Source organism: Penaeus monodon, chromosome 12 (genome assembly GCF_015228065.2).
Source record: "Penaeus monodon isolate SGIC_2016 chromosome 12, NSTDA_Pmon_1, whole genome shotgun sequence".
Classification (NCBI taxonomy): domain Eukaryota; kingdom Metazoa; phylum Arthropoda; class Malacostraca; order Decapoda; family Penaeidae; genus Penaeus; species Penaeus monodon.
In genome coordinates, this window is record NC_051397.1 from 17,802,856 (window position 1) to 17,810,355 (window position 7,500).

General features: G+C 31.1%; 1 protein-coding gene across 1 annotated transcript in view; it reads right to left on the bottom strand.

The window, feature by feature from the left end:
- The window catches only part of LOC119579353 (ATPase family AAA domain-containing protein 2B-like), a 65,513-nt gene that overhangs the window by 54,660 nt on the left and 3,353 nt on the right, over positions 1–7,500 (bottom strand). The window contains exon 2 of the mRNA XM_037927116.1: positions 281–392. The gene's annotated coding sequence lies outside the window, so the exon portion shown is untranslated. The remainder of the gene's footprint in view (positions 1–280; positions 393–7,500) is intronic.

Here is a 7,500-nt window from a genome sequence, read left to right on the forward strand (position 1 = left end):
AGAGAGAGAGAGAGAGAGAGAGAGAGAGAGAGAGAGAGAGAGAAAGCATCATTTCCAATAATCATCTTGATACCCTAAAGTAACATGAAACATTTATCTGATAATACCATTGAAAAAGAACTGCTTCCACTTCAAGTCTTACAGTCATTAAGGAAATAAGTACCCCTCAACCCCAGACACATTGAAGGGTAAGACCCTTTTCTAACTACAAAATATCAAGCCTTATCTAAACTCAGTGGACACTGCATGCTTTTCAGATACAAAGAAGTATGTCACTTACCTGGAGATCTGCTGGAGGCTGATCTAGGACTTGTAGTATCTTTAAATGTAACATTTACCCTCTTTGTTCTTTTCTGGACTCTGGAGCCTTGGTCATCACTATCCCAGAACAGCTGTTAAAATCAAATAACACATTATATATACATAATATATATATAATATAACATATATATATAATATATATATATATAACATAATATATATAATATATATATTATATATATAATATATATATATATAATATAATATATAATATATATATATATATAATACACATATATTATATATATAATACATATATTATATATATATAATACATATATTAATATATATATATTAAATAATATATATAAAACATATATATTATATTATATACAATATAATAATATTATTATAATATATATATAAACTATATATATATACAAATATACATAAAAACATACATAAAACATATCTATATATATAATATTATATATACATACATAAATATATGTGTGTGTGTGTGTGTGTGTGTGTGTGTGTGTGTGTGTGTGTGTGTGTGTGTGTGTGTGTGTGTGTGTGTGTGTGTGTGCATTTATATTTATATACACGTGTATATACACACACACATTTACATATCTATATACATACATATATACATGTATACATACAAACACATGCGCACGCACGTACACACATACACGTGTGTGTGTGGTGTGTGTGTGTGTGTGTGGTGTGAGGTGTGAGGTGTGTGGTGTGAGGTGTGTGGTGTGTGTGGTGTGTGTGGTGTGTGTGGTGTGTGTGTGTGTGTGTGTGTGTGTGTGTGTTGTGTGTGGTGTGTGTGTGTGTGTGTGTGTGGTGTGGTGTGTGTGTGTTGTGTTTGTTGTGTATGTGTGTTTGTTAGTATGTTGTTATATGTATATATTTATATTTATATTATATTAGTATATATATATATTATATATATGTATAATATGTATATTATATTATATATGTATATATGTATATATATATATATATATATATATATATATTATATATATATTAATATATATGTATATATATTATTATATATATATATGTATATATATATATAATATTATATATATATATATAATATATATATATATTATATATATATTATATATATATATATATGTATATATATATATATATATATATATGTGATATATTATATATATATATATATGTATATATTAATGTATATATATATATATATATACATTATATATTATATATATACATATATATATATATAATACATATATATATATATACATATATATATATATACATATATATATATATACATATATATACACACTCATCTAAGAGATTATATGTCATAAGTGAGAAGTTGCTAAATCTAGTCTCTAAATAAAATTAAAATATACTTCATTATGCACAAAATGTGAACACAAATACACTAATATATATATATATATATATATATATATATATACACAGACACCAGACTTTCATAATTTTAGGAAACCTATCTGAAACACAAAACTTAGTTGAAAGCTAGAGCAAGGAGAGATAGAGACATGAAGAGTAAATAAATAATTAATAAATAAAAATAAATGATTACCATGCCAAATCCATATCAATGAACATAACGACTAATGGGGATTATAAAAACACCTAAATATCACCCTCTCCTTTTCATAGTACTGAAAATATTACAAGTACATTGCAATATGCAAATCACTCACCCACTTCTTCCAATTACCTATAGAAAAACAGAGAATGAGTTACTTAAAGACCAATAGCAGTATCAGTGATAGTAGTTCCATTGCCACTTCTTCCACTATAGCATCATAATCTCAGGTTCTTATGATATTTCTCAAATGACTGGTTAGTTTTTCAAGACACCATACCATCCTTTTTTAACCCAATGCAACAAGGAAAATATAATACTCATATCCATTTTCTTTTGTGAAATGTCTCCACACACAGAAGGCTCCACAAGTGCTCAGCCATGAAGGAGTCGCACCTCATGACCTCATCTGATTACCCCCCCCCCCCAATTTTAATACTATAACCACTTTGTAACTAAGTATTAGAGCCATCTACATGTTAAGACAAATTAATAAATTAAATTCACAATGAACATGTCATGTAATAAATGCCAACCCCAGGCAGGGAGTTAATACTACAAACAATTCATTCCTTAAAATCTTTAAGGAATGGCTACTGAGTTATGAATTACAAATACATTGTACAGTTCCAACTCAACAGAGGAAGACAAGCTGTGTTTTAATAATATAAACGATTAAAACTACACAAAACTAACAGGGGCAGTTTTACTTCAATAATGTGTACTATATAATAAAATGCAATACCAGAAAAATTTCAACCAAAACTATACTGTAGTTTTGGTTTTGGTAAGCAAATACTACATACACTGTTAATTATTGTGGGGGGAAAAATATAATACTACTACTACTACTAAATAATAATAATAACAACAGCAGCAACAATAAACAATATTCATATAATTGTTCAACAGATATTGACCCTTTCCCGACGGGTAGTATTCATAGTGGCCCGAGCCTCGCTGCCGGGGGCACATATTGTCACCCTAGCATGCGCAACCACTCATGCCCAATACCAGCATCCCTTGCCTTTTCTTTGTAATACTAAGAACCTATTTTGTATTTTCAAAATTATTATTTTCTAAGGTCTCTATTTGCCATATTTCCTGATATAATCAAGACTGTAGGATATTTTTGTTGTTATATAGACTCCATAGTTAATCATTATTCGCTCTATAGTCTGAATAAAATAAGCAGTGTGCGGCATCATGGAGTTGAAACTGTCATTGTCGTATCCCCCCCCCCCCCCGTAAAAATGAGAGTGTTAAAAACGACTAATTTTATAAGATAACTTTAGTTTCAACAGGTTTATATTATCACTTCCATACAGATATACTTTTATGTTCCATGTTTTTATAAATACGTGAGGAGTAAAATCATACACTGGCCAATACATAAAACAAATAAAATTATCTAGATTATTTACCATCACCACTTAAATTGTTATCAGCACTACAGACAAATGAAAACAATAAAAAACTAAAAATAGCAACACTAATACTTTCATAAAAATACAATCTAAAATTAATAATAAAAACTGATGCCACACACACCTAAACAAATAAAAGCTTCTATGCCTGCAACTGAACCATGAGCCATCTCCTCAAGACAGTACTCCTTCACCTTATCTAAGAAGTTGTACAATAATAACCAAGAAACACAAAACTCTACTCAATCTGGAACTTTAGCGAAGCTGGTAAACCTCAAGCGTTCACAGCTCTCCGTTTCAAGCTGTGCCTCCTTGGCTTCCGGACAAGTCTGGATAACTTAGCAGAACTTTATTCCAAGATTATTCTGCTCGTCTCACTCATATAAGCCTGATGGTAATGGTAGAATAAGTCAGAAGAGCATCATCCACTCAAAGTGTTAAGCATTCCCTTCTGCTTATTTTAGTCTAATATTTAAGTGACCAATACTGCTGCCTTGGCTCAAAAAGCTATCCATCTAAATGGATAAAAAAAAAAAAATAAGACAAAAGAGATAAAAACATGTAGCACTATATACTTACATTGCAGTAAGCAATGAACAAAATTAACAATTTCATAAAATATATAGGAAAAATAAAACAAAAATCATAAACATCTATAGAAATAAAACAGTAAAGAACAGTCATGCATTTATCTATAAACTTTCAGTCAACACTCAGGAATTCAGCAGAATAAGTATCTCAAGCTTAACCCTTTCCCGACGGGTAGTATTCATAGTGGCCCGGGCTTCGCTGCCGGGGGCTTATATCGTCGCCCTAGCATGCGCGACCACTCATGCCAAATACTAGCATCCCATGCCATTTCTTCGTAATACTACGAAGATATGTTGTATTTTCAGTTTTCATTATTTATCAAAGTCTCTACTTGCCAAACTTCCTGATAAATCGAGACTGAAGGGTATTTTTGTTGTTATATTACTCCATAGTTGATCATTATTCAGTCTATAGTCTGAATAAAATAAGCAGTGAGCGGCATCATAGAGTTGAAATTGTCATTTTGTTGCTTTTTTTTTTTTTGCATAGTAAAAATGAGAGTGTTAAAGACGACTTAATCAAACTTTCCGTGGCAGAAAAATAATATTTTGCAGTGATTGCAACAAAAAATAACTCATGGCATCTCTATACATACACCACGGCATGTACATACATGCCCCCAGCAGATAGTCCCGCCATGCCATGGCATGTGCGTACATGCCACCCGTCAGGAATGGGTTAAAGAGAAAGAATGAAGATCACTATCTAAAATTCATGACAGATTATCAAAGGTAGCTTTTGTAATCATTTAAAGAACTGCAATTTTCCTAATTTCAAATTAGCAGTTTATATGACAAGCTGAACATAAATATTAGTAAGTTTATTTTATCTGATCTACTTCCATCTCCTGAAAACTCTCAAGCAAAGATATTAATGTTCACTGTAGTACTGTTTGTGAAGTGTGTTTAACCACAGATAGTTTTACAAGTGCAAAGCCACAGAATTTTTATTTCCAATGCTATTACTACTGATGCTGTAATTATTATTATTATAGACACTATAATTATTACAGTGTTCATAATCATTTATTCTATTAGCACTGTATATATATTAAAGCAAAATATTTCCAAAAATCAAGGAATAGGGTAAACAGAGGAGGTAAGTAGGATTATTAAAGAGCTTTGTGACTATGCACTTGTGGAATCCTCTATCTGTAACTACAATTAATAAACTAAACACACTGTGGGTATGGCATATACATAAATGCCACCCCTGGTACCAGTGGATTAAGGGAAAACTATAAAATGTACAAGAATTATATCAGAAATGCTAGCATTTACTCAAATGAACTATATGAAATACTGCACTGGATGGGAAAATTCTTATATAAAATTCACAAAGTAATACAAAGGATAAAGGACCATCAACAAGCTTACAAAAGTAGGCAGTCATTAGGTAACTTTTACTTAACCCCTATGATCCAGATGATGTGACCATCATACTATAAAAAAAAACTTAGCTTGATGGTTGGCTGACTGCCAGGGTAATAGGAACTTGCCATCATGAGAATTTTTGCTGAGGGCCAGGTGACGGGAATGACTCGCCATGAGTGCACAAAGCTATTAGGTGATAAGACTTAATGGAATGCACCATGACTAGAAGAGCGCCAGCTCCAGAGTGGACCCTATTTCCATGCTCTTGATTCTTATCCTGTATTGTATTACAGAATAATGAATGTTACATAGAAAAGTAAAAATTGTCAAATAACAAACTGTTACCTCTTGTTATTATTTTGTACTGACTACCCAGAGAGATGATACAGAGTCTGCACAAGGAAAATAGTTTATTACCATCTGCATAAATAAAATCAAATAACAAATATAGATATTGGAAAATGGCAAAGAAGCTAAAAATGCATATACAGAAAAAGAGAAAATAACATTGCAAAGGAGAGGCATGGAGTCTTGTCACTGCCCATACGTGTTCATGTGTGCCCGGCCTACAAGACAAACATACCTTAAAGTGGCCACTCAAGTAAGCCGAATGCCCATATTTTGTGCCATGTGATGGCAGTGAAGCATCGAGATCCAATGGGTTAGTGTTCTGGATGAGCACCAGAAATTAATTCTCAATACAATCTACATACGCTGTGTTATTGACTAAATACCAATTCATCCAAGGAACTCAATCATAAGGAATAAATATTAATGATTACCATTAAGTTTAAGTTCATCATTTATGATCATATTAAACTTAGCAGCCACTAGAATTGGTAAAAATAAATAATGAATAATAATTAATAAATAATAATAATAATAATAATAATAATAGTGATGATAATAATGATAATAATAATGACTATTTGTGATGATATTATTATTATTGATAATAACAACAATAACAGAAACAAGAATTATAACAGCAATAACAATAATAATTAGAATACCAAAAACAAATATAAAAATAAATAACAGTAATCAGTAATAACAACAACTAATAACATTAATCAATGATGATGATGAAAAAAACAACAACAGTAATAATAATATTAATTAGAACATAAGCCACTAACAGGGATCTTGCCTAAACCTGAACCAAGCAACCAAGGTAGTTAATAGCAAAAACAAAAGCAGAAGCCATAATAATAACGGTTAATCTTTACGGTATAGGCGCACTAAGGAAGGGCAAATTGAAGATGGTATTCTTGTAGAGGACAAAAAGTGGCAGTCTTCAATGCAAGAAATAACTAGAAATAACAAATCGTAAAGTCACAAATAAAGGATAAAGATCACTGAAAGCACCACTCCCAGCCTAAGTCCACTCAGGGGTCCCAAGCTTCAGTTAACCCTTTCCCGACGGGTAGTATTCATAGTGGCCCAAGCCTCGCTGCCGGGGGCACATATTGTCACCCTAGCATGCGCAACCACTCATGCCCAATACCAGCATCCCTTGCCTTTTCTTTGTAATACTAAGAACCTATTTTGTATTTTCAAAATTATTATTTTCTAAGGTCTCTATTTGCCATATTTCCTGATAAATCAGGACTGTAGGATATTTTTGTTGTTATATAGACTCCATAGTTGATCATTATTCGCTCTATAGTCTGAATAAAATAAGCAGTGTGGTATCATGAAGTTGAAACCGTAGGTTTTGTTGTATTTATTTATTTATTTATTTATTTATTTATTTTTTTTTTAACCAAAATACATATCGGTATTTTCACGTGGTTTTACATCATCACTTTGTAAATACTATATCATATCTCTGGCCAATGTAGTCAATTAGCGACATTTTTTTACGCTAACCTCAGAAGCCCAAGAAGCCTTTATGAAATGCATAGTATAGGAAAAATGAGAAAAAGTGTTAAAAACTACTTAATCATATTTTCAGTGGCAAAAAAATATTATTTTGCCAGAAAAAAAAAAAAAAAAAAAAAAGAAAAAAAAAAAAAAAAAAAAAAAAAAAAAAAAAAAAAAAAAAAAAAAAAAAAAAAAATGGCATGCCATACATACACCATGGCATGTACATACATGCCATGGCATGTACGTACATGCCACCCGTCGGGAAAGGGTTAAAGAATGAAAAGGAAAAAAGAAAAAGTATGGCCTCGTTTCAGTTTCAGTTTTACTTACCCATATGGCACAAGGTAAATAATAAGACGCT